At 43.2% G+C, this 14,376-nt stretch overlaps 1 long non-coding RNA gene across 1 annotated transcript; it reads left to right on the forward strand.

Annotated features, from left to right (window-relative positions):
* Positions 1-6,000: 6,000 nt before the first annotated feature.
* Positions 6,001-12,261, forward strand: LOC110216604 (uncharacterized). Its single transcript, XR_002326820.2, has 3 exons — positions 6,001-6,276; positions 9,812-9,914; positions 10,288-12,261. It is a non-coding gene; the product is annotated as an uncharacterized LOC110216604 (long non-coding RNA).
* The last annotated feature ends 2,115 nt before the right edge of the window (positions 12,262-14,376 follow it).

Below are 14,376 nucleotides of genomic sequence, written 5' to 3' on the forward strand. Positions count from 1 at the left end.
ACATTTGTTAAGTATCTGTTATGTGCCAGGCACTGTGCTAAAGATTAGGGATATGTAGGAAAAAAAATATTCCTTGCTCTTGAGGAGCTCACAGTCTGATGGGGAGGGGTGGCTCAGAGCCAGCTGTGTGACCCCTGGGCAAGTCACTAGACTTCTCAACACTCTAGGCCAGCACTTCTTAAACTGTGGGTTGCAACCCCATATGTGGTTGTGAAAAATTTGTCAGCAGTAAAAGGTTTCTGAGTGCTCAACAACCAAAATTAATTCAAAATCAAACACGTAGTGAATCCAAGGTGTTTCTGGAATCACTTGCCCGTGTTGCATTGAGCTACTTCACTGCAGCCTTGGTTCTGTAAACAAAGCATGGCACTTTGCCCTGCTCATGCCCTCATGCCATGCAACACCAGTGAACGCTGCCAAAACACAAAAAGGAGCCGTGGGTGGAAAAAGTTTAAGAAGCCCTGCTCTAAGCAGCTCTCTAAGATTCTAAGTTGCAGAGAAGGTGCCAACCTTCATTGACAGAGAATCCCCTCATCTGGGCATCCTTTCATCAGTGAAACCATGGGTACCTATCCCTATCCTATCTAATGACCCCAAACTCTAAAAGCCAAAGACCCTTCACGTGATCCTGATTCTCCCTTTCACGGTGCCTAATGGAGGAGGAAATTCTCTCCTGCAGACGACCATGAAACTGCTAGAGAAGAGAAAGTAATGGGTCCATGACATAATGGAAGTAATTTCCAACCAATCCCTAATGATGACATAGCACCGTCCTAGGTGCCATGAAGATAAAAGGGGAATGATCTCTGGGCAATTTGCTTCTTCTTGGTGGAGATGAGAGATACACTGGTGAAGCAATTTGAGAACAAAACTGCAAATACAAAAGGGCTGAAATATTTGATGCAAACAGTGGGTTGCCAGGCATAAGACTGGCCTCATCTACTCTACTAAACCAAACCATCCTCCTTTTAGACCACACAGTCCACAAAATGCCCATGCATGGGGGAATGGAGGCGCTGCTTCTCCCGACCTGGGCTTTGGAGATGATTGGCAGGGGACAGAGAAAACCTTTTCTCATCTCTGGGCCTTGGAAGCATAACAGAGGCAGTCTGCCCTTCTGTGGTGTGTAAATGTGCTGACAGGGCTCTTTTATCCTCTGGGTTTCCGAGGCTCCATGGATGGAGGAGGCTGTCATCAGACACTAGCTGGCTTGCAGATTTTGAACTGGAAATAAGTAGAAACTCAAAGGGATGCAATGGCTACTGAGGTATTATCTATCTGTAGCGAGGCTGGGACACAGCAGTATTAGTTTTGGGGTCATTTTGGTACTATTGACTTAATGGATAGCCCAAGACACAAACACACTAGTGCAGTTTGGGACCAGGAAATCCTGGTTCCTGTTTGCTCATGTACCTCCAACAAGCAGAATCACTGAAGGTTTCCAATGCACTCTAATATTGGTACAGAAACTTTGTTGCGAGTCTCTGTACAGCTCTACTTTTCCTGGGAGATAGGAGAGTCATTGTAAGATGCCAACTTCTGGATTAACTTCCTTTTGGAGTCCCATGAGCTAGACCTCAGCTGGAGAAGCTGCAGCTTGTAGAAATAGATGCCAACCCGGATGAGGTCTCTCCTAACTAAGAGGCTGCAATGAACAGAATTTACAGTGTTGTTATATCCAACTGATTTCTTCTACTTTTCTTACGTATTGGTGCAATACAATTATACTGCTAAATAAGGTCATCATTCTTTGCACAGAAGTCTGTGATTGACAAATGTTAAGGGGTCTCCTGAACTTGTCTTTTTAAGTTGCCATATTTTCCAGAAATACTGGACCCAGAGTATGCAGGAGACCCTGAATGTGTCCAGCCAGGATGGCCCCTCCCCATCTGACATAACTTTTGTACCCCAAGCTGGATTCTCTGTGTGTCCTTGAGAGGCAAGACATACGCCAGCCAGTCTGTGCCAGGCTGGGAAAATGCTTGTGCAACTGGGGTCCTTTACAGATAAGCAAATCCTCCTATCTTCACGGTCTAGAAATTTCCAAGGGAAAAGAATGTGACTTTTGCCATTACCTTGCTCTTCCCCTTCAGGAGTGGTTTTGTCCTTTTCGCCTCCATTACAGTACCTTTCCCTACCATGCTACACCCCTTCCTGTCTTCTCCTATTCCTTTTGTTGTACTGTCATAAATATGCAAACTTCTGTAAGGACTGTGAACTCTTTGGGTGCCATACGCGTGCTCATTTCTCTTGTAAGAAACCTGGTTTTCACATAAGTCTCGTGACGTTGTGATGGCTTGTTAATACACGGCATGCTGTGAAAAGAAGGAAGGTGCATGGCCCATGAAAGCTCAGAATGTAATCCAGGGACTGAACAAATCTTATTCCTAGAAACATACAAAATAAGAGCTTGGAAAAAGCAACAATGGAAGATGGAGTAGTTGAGTGACAGTCTATATGCTAAGGTCCTGACTGCAAACCGATACCAAGAGCTGGTTACAGCATCTCCTAGTCATTACAGAAAGGTACCCAGGATAGCCTCATACAACTGACTGCTTGTCCTCCCTGCGTCTTGGAAGTGTAGGGGGGAAATTGGATCCTATGGTTTTTTAAAATGAGAGTTGTTGTTTGTTTATATGTCTGGTATGAGTCTGATGGAAACAAAAGTCAAACAACTATTTCCAAAGGATACAATTGGTTCTAACATCATAATATCAAAGAGGAAAATGACTAGTTCCCTTGTGGGAAAACAGAGGACAATGAGCAAGGCTATGCTTGGCTCCAGTAGGAGAAGTAACAGAAGGGAAGGAAGACCTGAGAAAGAGGACATTAAGGAAAGCACACACACACACACACACACACACACACACACGCATATATATATATATATATATATATATACATTTTATATATATATATACATATACATTTTATATATATATATAGATAGATATAGATATAGATATAGATATATAGATATAGATATATATATACTCATTTGTGTCTAATGGTAGCCATCACTAGGGCAAGGGTGAGGGAAGAGGGGTAAGGGAAAAAAAAGAAATTTACATGATAATTTTGTTGTATATTTGAAAGGAATATCAAGTTATACATAGTAGATTTATAGTTTCATATGCAATCATCTTTTTTATTGTGCTATGTTATGGAAATGCTTGTTTTATTCCATAAATGAAATTTTTTTTTAAAAAAACACCATGAGGTGAACTCAGAGGAAAGGTGAAGCAAAGCAGTCCTCAGGAAGAAATGGCATCTCCCCAAACCCCATTTCAAAATGCATTTCAATTGAAATTATCTAGCTAAACATGCCCCTTTTCAGCAAACTTTCAGGAATAGGAGATCAGCTATTGTAAGCCAGATCTGACCCAGGCCAATCTAGTAGTTTAGGTTTAGAATTAGAAGGAAATGTGATCCTGGTTAGATACCATACAACTGAACAAAGGGAGGTTTACTTAACTATAAGAAGAAAAGGACCTTCAGTAAGGATACAGCATCACTCCACAGTTGGGCCTAGCTTCCCTTCCGGCCTCTGTGTTAGTCAGGTTGGTAGTAGCTCCTGACCCTTCAAGCACTGATTTTTGTATTTAGTCCACCAAGAAGTTATTAGTGGTTTGAGTTTCAATTTCCTGAGCCAAGGACAGATTCAATACAAAATAAGAAAAAACTAGCCTAGCCTACATGGGGTAAGGCCTTAGGATATTGTTCCTACCACTAACCAAAAATATTCAGTATTATTTTTATGACTCTTCTTTTTACCTCCCATCTGACATTCTGTTCTTTGCTGTCTAGTTTCTGATTATCAAAGTATGGATTGCCCTGTTCCTATTGGTTTAATAACTTTTATAAGTACAATGGGGTTCTAAGTATTGACTAGAAATTCCTGGCATAGACATTGTGCTGAAGAATTCATGTGGCTGTCCTTTCCAAAGTTCCTCTCAGGCTTAGGATCCTTTGAATAACTAAGTTTTCTGATAAATCAACAATGTTCCTTTTCCAGAGGGCTCAGAAACAGATTCATCTAATTTTCCATATTTCCACTAGAGGGCAGCATGCTCCCATAATTTTCTTTTCTTGTTATGCAATGAGATGCGGAAACATCCAATCCAACTCAATGAACATTTTTTTGAGCATCCACTGTGTGCAAAGTGATGTCTTCTAAGGGTAATGCAAAGGCATTGTCATGGAGCTTTTCATTTGTCATTAAAGTAGAAATAGTATTTGATTACAGGGGCAGTGAGGAGGTGCAGTGGATAGAGCCCCAGGCCTGAGGTCAGGAAGACTCATCTTCCTGAGTTCAAATCTGGCCTCCAACACTTACTAGCTGTGTGACCCTGGCAGGCAAGTCCCTTAACCTTATTTGCCTCAGTTTCCTCATCTGTACAATGAACTGGGGAAGAAAATGGCAAACCCCTCCAGTATCCTTGCCAAGAAAACTCCAAATGGGTCACAAGGAGTTGAACAAGACTGAAAAATTGATTCAATTCAACAAATATTAGGAGGCACCTACCATGTTCAAGGCACTGTGCTAGAGACACAGACAAAAAGGAACCAGTCCCTGCCCTGAAAGAGCTTCCATTCTATTGGGTGATAGGACAGATACACAGACAGGTCCAATACAGGGTTTGGAGTAAAGGGGTCAAAGGACAGATCAACAAAAAGCAACAGGAATATTTGAGGAGAGAATCCTAATTACTGGAGGAATCAGAGAAAACCTGATGAGGGAGAGGGAAGCTGAGCCTTTAAGAAGATAAAGGGGGACTACATCCAGGAACGTGCTAGAGTGTGTGCAAATGCACCAAGGGAGAAATGGCATTTCAAGTTCAGGGAACAATCAGTAGTAGCTCAATTTGGCTGGAATTTGGAGTATGTAAATTGGGAGTAATTTGAAAACAAACTGGGAAGGTAGGTTGAAGACAGATTATAAAGAATTTTGAATGGCAGGTTAAGTAACTTGTATTTTTATTCTAAAAGGAATATGGAATGACTGAAGGGTTTTGAGTGGAGGAGTGGTATGGAAAGTGTCTTAGGGAAGATTATGTTGGGAATTATATGAAGTAGAGAGTAGAAAAGAGAAAGACCAGTGTCAGGGAAACCAGAGTAGAAAGCTTTCACAGTCATCTAGGTGAGAGATAATGAGAATCTGAACTAGGATAACGATTCACCCTGTTAATGGAAAAGAGAAGGGTGGAAGAGATATGGTAGAGACTGAATCAATAGGACTTGACAACCAATTGTATATAGGACAAGGAAGGGGGAAAGGGGAGAGAATCAAGGATGACTTCATAATTAGAAAATAAGGTGATGGATAGGATAGTACCACCCTCCTTAGAGAGCAGGAAATCTGAAGGTGACACAGGTTTAGGAGGAAAGATGATTTATTATATTTTGAACAAGTTAAGTTTCATAGGCTAAGTGGACATATAGAGGAAGATGTCAAAAGGCAGATAGAGATATGAATGTGGAGTTCAGAAGACTGATCAGGGCCGTATATACTTACAGATTTGGGATTCATCTGCATAAGGATGATCATTGAACCAATGGTAGCAGATGAGATAACCAAGGAAGAAAACCTAGAAAGGAAGAAGGTTCAGGACAGAATCTTGGGGGAATTCCATGCTTACTGGTTGGGAGATGGATGATGATACAGCAAAGAAGACTGAAAAGCAATGGAAAGACAAGAGGAAGATGAATCAGGTGAGAGCAATGATAATAGAAGCCAAGGTAGGAAAGAGTATCCAAAAAAAGAGGAGTTTGTTTATAGTGTCAAAAGCTGCAAAAAGTTCAATAAGTCAACCAGTATATATTTATTAAGTGATCACTACGTGCCAGGCAGCCATCTAGGTTTTGGGGATACAAGTTCAAAAAGTGAAACAATCTCTACTTACAAGAAGTTTATATTATAATAAACAGGATGTGGATTAAGAAAAGGTCGTTCCATTTCGTGGTTGTAAAAGAGCCTTGGTTTGAACTTTGACAGGGAAGTTTCAGTAAAGTGGTGAGACCGAAAGCCATGTTGCAAGGAGCTAAGAAGTGGGTGGCTGCCGAGAAAACGGAGACATCATATGGGGATGACTCTGCCATTTAGCAGTAAAAGGGAAGAGAAGTATGTAATGATTATTTGAAGAAATGGCTGAGCTCAGTGAAGGTTTTTCTTCATGAACGAGAGAGACTTCAGCATATCTGCAAGCAGTGGAGAACGAGTCAATAAGTAAAGAAAAAATTGAAGGTGAGAGAAAGAGACAAGGAATGATTGGCAAGGTGAGTTTCCAGAGGAGATGGGAAAGGAAGAGATGGGATCAAGGAAACATATAGAAGGGTTGGCCTTGGTAAGGAGAAGGTCTACTCAACCTTAGGGGCTGAAGGAAAAAGAATAGAAAAACAAGGGAAAATGTAGAAAGGTTTTGAGGTGTAGTATGAAGGAAGCTAGGGATCTCAGACCAAACGGTCTCACTTTTATACAGTGAGGGAAGAGACAATGTCATCTACAGACACAGAGAGAGGAAGGTTGGGTTGGTGTTAGGGAGTTAAGAAAACAAGGGAAGGTTTGAAACAGTTATTGCTACATGGAACATATTACAGAGTGAATCAGGGGAAAAAATAAAAGAACTGCCATGCAGTAGTGAAGGCCCAGTTGACATGAAATAACATAAATCTTCTAGTGTTCAATAAACCAGTTATTCAGGTGTTCAGGTGTAGCTAAGATCAAAGAAGGCATACGGTGGGAGGTATTCTGAGAAAGGCTGAAAGACTTACCCAAGGTCACACAACTAGGGAGTTTCTGAGGCAAGCTTCAAATTCAGGTTTTCCTGATGACAAGTCCTATGTTCTATGTATTTTGTCACCTAGCTGCCTAATGAACAAGATGAGCGGCTGAGGTGGAGTGGAAGACAATGGGCCAGGCACTAGACTCTTTGAGAAAAGAAATAGAGTGACCTGAAGGCCATTAGACAGCAGCAATAAGCATCTATATGGGGTCATTTAAATGGATGAACTGAACCTCAAGTGAGAGGTTATTGAGTAATGATAGTAGGAAGGCTCAGGATCTGGCAGTGACAGTGAGGACAGCAAGGAGTTACCGTGCCCCTCCTGGTTCTATGTGCCAAAGGATATAAGAGAAGGAACTCCAGTTGTTGGAAAGGTAGGCCGAGGAGGTGTCTCCCAGACGAATCCAAATTTCCGTGAGCTATAGAAGAATTTAAAAGGAAGAAACATTGGGATGAACTGGAGTTAATGAACAATACAACAGGGATGTCAGAGGGCAAGATAGAAAGAAGGGCAGAGAAACGTGGGTGTGGGGCGAGAGAAGGACCGAGCTCGAGATGAATGAGAGAGCAGGGAAGAGAGATCACAAGAGAAGGGGAGTTCTACTTTGATAGACAGAGCCTCTGAATCACAAGGACTGGGTAAGCAGGAGGTGGGAGTTTACTAACCATATGGCAGGGGAAATATAGGAATATAGAATGAAGGATTCAGTAAATGAGAATTATTTTTAAAGACAATAGTTACTCACAATTATACAACACTTTACAGCTTACACAGCTCTCCCAAAAGAGTTGTCAGCTCCCTGGATGCTCACAAGCCTTTGAATGAGTTAGTTCAACCATTATTTCCTCCATTTTACAAATGGAACAACTGAGGCTCAGAAAGGTAAAATAACTTGCCCAGGGTTATGATTGGGGGGGGGCGGGGAAACTTGGACTTTTATCCTTAGCTGTTAAGCTCCCAATGGGTATTAAAGTTTTGCTCTTCTTCTAATCAATTAACTAGTCTTGGACTGTGCTAGACAATGGAGTCACAAAGACAAAAACGAAGCAGTTCTTGCCCTCAAGGAGCTTACATTCTATTACAGGAGGGGTTGTTATGCAGTCATTTAGTCCTGTCCAACTCTTTGTTACCCCATGGACCACAGCATGCTAGGCCCTTCTGTGCTCCACTGCCTCTCAAAGTCCATCCAAGTGCATGTTCATTGTTTCTATGACATTATCTATCTAGGCAGTGATCCAGAGGGACATTGAAGTAGGGGACATGTACACATATTAGTATATACAAAATAAATACCTGATCAATCTAAGTAAATACAAGGTATTGTAAAGTTCAGGGATTACAAGAGGAAGATCATCTCAGATGCTAGCAAAGGGGCTTAACCCATGGGCCATCTGGAGATTCTTTCATCCATTCAACAAATACAAAGTGCTTGCTACATACAAGACACTATGCTGGACACTGTGAGAAACACAAAGATACACAAGTCATGCTTGGTTTAGAGTAGGATGTCCTGCCTTGGTGATGAATGCAAGGAACTGAAAAAGAGTAGGAGAGTCTTTAAGGTTGCTAGTTATACTCATCTCAAAAAGTTTACAACCTGAAAATTCAACTCACAGCTTCTCCTCTACTTCAAAAGAATTCCAGTGACCCTCATCAGGATAGGCAGCAAGGGATAATGACTAGTGTATTGGACTTGAAATCTGGAGTCCTGCATCCTTATTCTGGCTCTTATGCTCAGTTTGCTATGTAAGCTTCAGCACTGTGCTTAAACTCTCTCTGAGGCTCTGTTTCCTAATCTATAGAATGGGTATAATAATATTTGCATTGACCTACCTCACAGTGTTGCTTGTTATGAGGAAAACTCTTGATACAGTAAGTGGGAGGGGGGAGGAAATAAGCATTTATTAAGCACCTTCTATGTGCCTGCGCTGTGCTGAGTGCTTTACAAATATCACCTCACATGATCCTCACAATAACTTTGTGAGGTAGGTGCTAGTGCTTAATTACTCTGGAGTCAGAAGTCCAGGGTTCAGATCCTAATTTTTTTTGTTGTTTAACTAATTAATTTTTAGTTTTCAACATTCACTTCCATAAGCTTTTGAGTTTTAAATTTTCTCCCCCTCCCTCTCCACCTCCCTCCCCAAGATGGCACACAATCTGACATAGGCTCTACATATACATTCCTATAAAAGGCTCTACATATACATTCCTATAAACACATTTCCACATTAGTTATGTTGTAAAGAAGAATTAGAACCAATAGGCAGAACCACAAGAAAGAAGAAACAAAAAAAAACTGAAGAGAAAAAAAAAGAGCAAATAGTATGCTTTGATCTGCATTCCAACTCCATAGTTCTTTCTCTGGATGTGGATAGCATTTTCTGTCATGAGACCATTGCTGAGAAGAGCTAAGTCTATCAGGGTTAATCATTGCACAATGTGGCTGTTAATTGAAGTTTGCTTGCTCATTCAGATCCTACTTTTGACACTCATTATATATGTGACCTGAAGAAAATTACTTAATCACTTAAGTAAAAGCAACGAGATGGTACAGTGGTTAGATGGAGTGCTGAACCTGGAGTCAGGAAGGCCTGAGTTCATATCGTGGCTTACATACTTATTAGCTGTGTGATCCTGGGCAAGTCACTTAACTTTTATGATCCTTGGTTTCTTTATTTGCAAAATTGTAATAATAGATAGAGCTCTGGCCTTGGAGTCAGGAGGATCTGAGTTCAAATCTGGCCTCAGACACTTGACATTTACTAGCTGTGTGACCCTGGGCAAATCACTTAACCCCAACTGCCTCACTGAAAAGTGAAAAAAAACAAAAAAGAACCTCCAGGTCTAGAGCAAAGATTTCTGAACACTGAAACTCTCTATAAAAAAAGTTCCAAACAAAATGGTAATAATAATATTATGTACACAGCAGGGTTGTTGAGAGGATCAAATTGAGATAACATATGTAAAGCACTTTGTAAAACATAAAGCCTTCTTTAAATGTAATTACTATCATTAAGTATTAATCCAGCTAGATGACACAGTGGACACAGTGGATAGAGGATCCAAACCTGGAATCAGGAAGACCTGAGTTCTAAACCAGCCTCTGACAACTACCAGCTGTGTGACCCTGGGTAAGTCACTTAACCAATGTTTGTAACCCTTGTTTTTAACCTCATCTGTAAAATGGGAAATTAATAGCACCTCCCTTCCAGGATTGTTGGGAGAATCAAGTAAGGTAATAACTGTAAAGTGTTTAGCACAGTATGTCCCACAGAGTAGGCTTCATCACACATAAATGAAGGGGTTAGACCATGGCCTCTAAGATCTAGACGTATAATCCTATGAACCATAAGGCACTTAAATAATGTTATTATTCTCTGGAAGAAAGGAGCAGCGTCTAGAGAAGTATCTTTGGAGTCAGGAATACTTGGGTCCGAGTCCCTCTGGGACACATCCTTGGTTATGGGAGCCAGGTAGTTCACAATGTCTCGCTGCCCTCTCTAGGACTCAGAGGAGGTGTCGATCGGAGTCAATAGACAGAGTTTCCTCAGTAAGAATACCAATAAAACACCGATAAAGTCACAGATCTCATCCAAGAGACAGAGGCGGCATCTGCACAGGGAGGATCATTTGGGCTCGTGAGACCTGCTGAGGATACCAAGGGAGAGACTGGAGAGAGGACAGAGCCCAGGAGCACACACCCAGAGTTAGGGGGCACCACACGGATGATGAATGACCAAAGGACATTGAGAAGAAACTGCCTCAAGTCTGTCCCCACTTCAGCCTAGCCTCCACCATCTGCCAAAGTGACTTTTCTAAAGCCACCCGGCCCCTCAACACCAGTGGCTCCCTGTTACTTCCAGGAATAATTATACGGTGCTCTTTTGGATGGTTAGAGCTCTTCTCTACATCTTCAGTCTTCTTTACCCTTCTCTCCACACATCGAGGGTCCAACACTCTAGTCTACTCACTTTTTTCCTCACAGGATGCTCCATCTCCCGTCTCTTACTTTGTACGTACCTGGGCGACTCTCCTTGCTCACTTCCAACCTCTTACATTCCCTTGGCTTCCTTCAACACTGCAGCCTGCAGCAGGAGGCCTTTCCCAGTGGCCCCAGCTGCTAAAGCCTCCTCTTCTGAGGTTACATCTACTTTGTATGGTTGCTATTTCTTTATGTATTGTATCCCCCTTTAAAATGTGAACTCCTTGAAGGTAGGGACTATTTTTTTGCCTTTCTTCATATCCCCAGCACTTAGGACAGTACGTGGCATATAATAACAGCATGCTTGCTGACTGACTGACCTAGATGCACTAACAGACCATCATTACCAGTGCCCCTCAGTTACTAATTAGACCCTGAGTCACACAGGTGACTGTGAGCATGCATATATTCATGCACATTTCATCTGAACTTTCTACCCTATGGGCCCCCAAATCATTATCCATTGGTACTACTGTAAGGAGGGAATAGAGAGTGTGGAGTGAGCTGCAATGCCCTCAGACCCTTTTCAGCCTCTCCCATCAGACACATGGCTGCCTCTGCCCTCCCTCCTGGCTTTCTGCTTCCCCCTCCCCTTTTCACCACCCCCTCTTCTGCGCAAGTGTAACATTTGCCAGGCCCCCTGTGTTTACATGGTTTTCTTCACAGACAACATGGATGCAATGGTTTTCTTGAAAAAGTCGCTGAAGAAATCTACAGTTTTTATAAAACACCTTTCTCTTGTGGAGGAAGCCCTCCATCCTCAGGAGATCTGGCCAGCCTGCTTGAGAATAAATACGCTTCACTTCTACCAAGGGCTGATGCAGAGCCTATAGGGAGGCCTGCCGTTCAAAGCAGACTGCTCAGTCTCATCTGGCTGAGGTAGCACAATACAGTGAATGCTTATAGAGGAGTCTGACAACCTGGGTTCAAATTCTGCCTCTGACACTTATTACATATATATAAAGACAGGCAAGTCCTTTTACCTCCCTGGGCCTCAGTTTCCTCCTCTGTAAAATGAGAGGATGCGGTAGAACAGATGACCTCTAAGAGTCCCTCTTGATCTATGAGATCTCAGCCTCCATGGTGGTGACAGGGCAGTGCCCAGTCAAAGGCTGCCTGGGAGGGTCTGGGCAAGGAGGGTGGACAGTACAGAACGTTCTTTTATTTTCATGGTAAAATCTCTGCCGCTCAGTGGAAAAGCCAGGTAGTCAATGGCTGACACCCAACACCAAGCCCACTCACCACCTGCCAGTAGCTGAAATATATTTCACAGAAATAGACTCTTAGACTCTTTGGGTAGAGTGAAAGCACCCAGAGGGCAGGAGATCTTTTGTTTTTCTCTTTGCACACCCACAACCTTGCTGAGTGCCTGTTGTGAAGCTTTGGATTGATTCAGCCTCTTTTGCACACAAGCCACTACCAAGCCAAGTATTCCCCAGCCTGCATGTACGCAATTGGGTGTTTTAAAAGCTTAAATATAGTACTTCACATCTGTCCTTGTTAGATGTCCTCTTGTTGGTTTCGGTCCTACATCACACCCAATCAAACTGAATGTTAAACTAGTCACTGTTGGGATGCGCCATCCCTCCCAGCTTTGCACAGCCTGCAGATTTGGTAAGCGTTTGTCAACCAAGTATTTGACAAAATCACTGAATAGACAAGCACCAAGAACAGAACCATATGGCGTTCCTCTAAAGGTCTCTCTTTCGGTCAACACAGAAACACTGGCATTTATTAGAAACCATTATTCAATCCATTGGGAATCAATGGACCTAACATCCTTCTCACACAGCCCACATTTCACTGCCTTTTCCACAAGGATTGCATGAGAAACTTAGTCAAATGCTTTGTTAGAATCATGGCTCTTAAGCTAATGACCCAATTGAAAAAGAGAATAAGATGAGCCTGGCAGAGAGCTGTAATTATCAGCCAGAGGGTTACCAGGAGCTTTGCCACACGGGTAACCGCATGGTGGGGGGAGAGGGGGGGAGGGAAGGGTGGGCTTCCTCTTTGAAAGCTGATGTTACTTGGGGCTTTACTTCCTCCCCAAGGCAGCCTCCAGGGGGTGGGGAGGTGCAGTGGAGGACCACAGTGGAGGGCCACTAGACAGGAAGGGCCATCCCAGAGAGGAAGTGGACTTGTCCCTCTAACTGCATGGCCCATCGGGCTGCCGTCCCTCTCCCATGGCCGTGTGGCTGTGGCAGCTCTCTCCTTGGGTGCTCTCCCCCAACAGCAAGCCTGCACCAGCCTTCTACCACCTAGTCTGGGGAACCAGCAGAATGATCAGGATCGGCAAGATGGCCTCAGGGAATGCCTGGGTGCCCCTTCCCCCCATAGCTGCACCCCTTCCTCACACTATACCTGCGATGGATAGCTGGTAACAACTGCTGCTGATCTCAAATGATCATATTCTTTTCTAAATGTTTTTTAACCACCTCATTTCAAACTCTAGAATTTTACCTAACCCACATATGCTTCCTATTTCCAGATTTCTTTAAAGTATGACTCAAAAAGAAAAATTCCTTACTCACTTCATTCAAGCAGTCATGAGCTTCAGGAGTTCCTTCTACTGAGGCACTTGCTGGGCCTCTGAAAGCAGATCTGAGGGAGGCCAGGGAATGGTCCAAGGAATACCAGCAGGCCTATTAGGTATGGCTGTAACACAATAAGAGACCCTTAGCATCCTCTCCACCAAATGGAAGTGTCCATATGGGCAGTGAAGAAAGGGGCTTAACACTTGAAGAAGCCAGAGCATCTCCCCTGACCTCCAATGTCTGGGCTAGTACCCCTGGTAGGTTAGGGAAGCCTGGTCTCAGAGGCAGGCACGTTCCCCTCTGGAAATAATAAAAAGAAAGCTCTGGAGGCTTCTGAGAGAACCCTGTAGAGCTAAAATCTCTACAAAATGCAGCAAACAGGGCCCCCAGTGTTTCACTCGCAGGGTAATTCCGGAAAGGAATGTGCTGACCACATGGAAGCCTTGAGTCTCTGCCTGAGCTGGAAGCAAGTTAAGACTGGAGGGGGAGGGAGGGGCGGATGTTGGCTGGAGGAGGATGGTAGAGAACCAGGACCCTGAGCAGACCTTTCAAAGATGAACGCATCTTTGACTACTCTCCTCTAGCTAAACACAGGGACTGGTTAAAGAAGAGCCAGGCCATTCAGAGCCACTAGCAGTTTCATGTCTGTTAGTTTTCTGAACCAGGCTGTCTGTGAGGTCCTCGAGGATAGGGTATGAGTGCCTGGGGAGATAGCATAGTACAAGGGATTGAGTGCTGGGGGGAAGTCACTACACTTTTTCTAGGTCTCAGTTTCCTCATCTGCAAAAGGAGGTAGTTGGATTAGATGGACTCTGGGGTCCCTTCTGATTCTAAATCTCTGATCCTGTGAATCTAGTCTTTAACATGTGCCTTGGGCCTTGGGATGCTCCCATCCGCATTGTGTGCAGCTCTATCAATGGAAAGAGAGCAATGTTCTATTACTGGAGCCTGAAAGGGACCTCTGGAGCCAGACTGCTCTTACACTCAACCTCTATGGTGCCAACATGCTCTTACAAAGGGTGGGGGCCAGGTTATGGGTCATTGCTTCCATCATGCTGTTTCTTTGGATTACAGGAT

This window comes from Phascolarctos cinereus, unplaced genomic scaffold (assembly GCF_003287225.1).
Source record: "Phascolarctos cinereus isolate Bilbo 61053 unplaced genomic scaffold, phaCin_HiC Scaffold_4;HRSCAF=312, whole genome shotgun sequence".
Lineage (NCBI taxonomy): Eukaryota > Metazoa > Chordata > Mammalia > Diprotodontia > Phascolarctidae > Phascolarctos > Phascolarctos cinereus.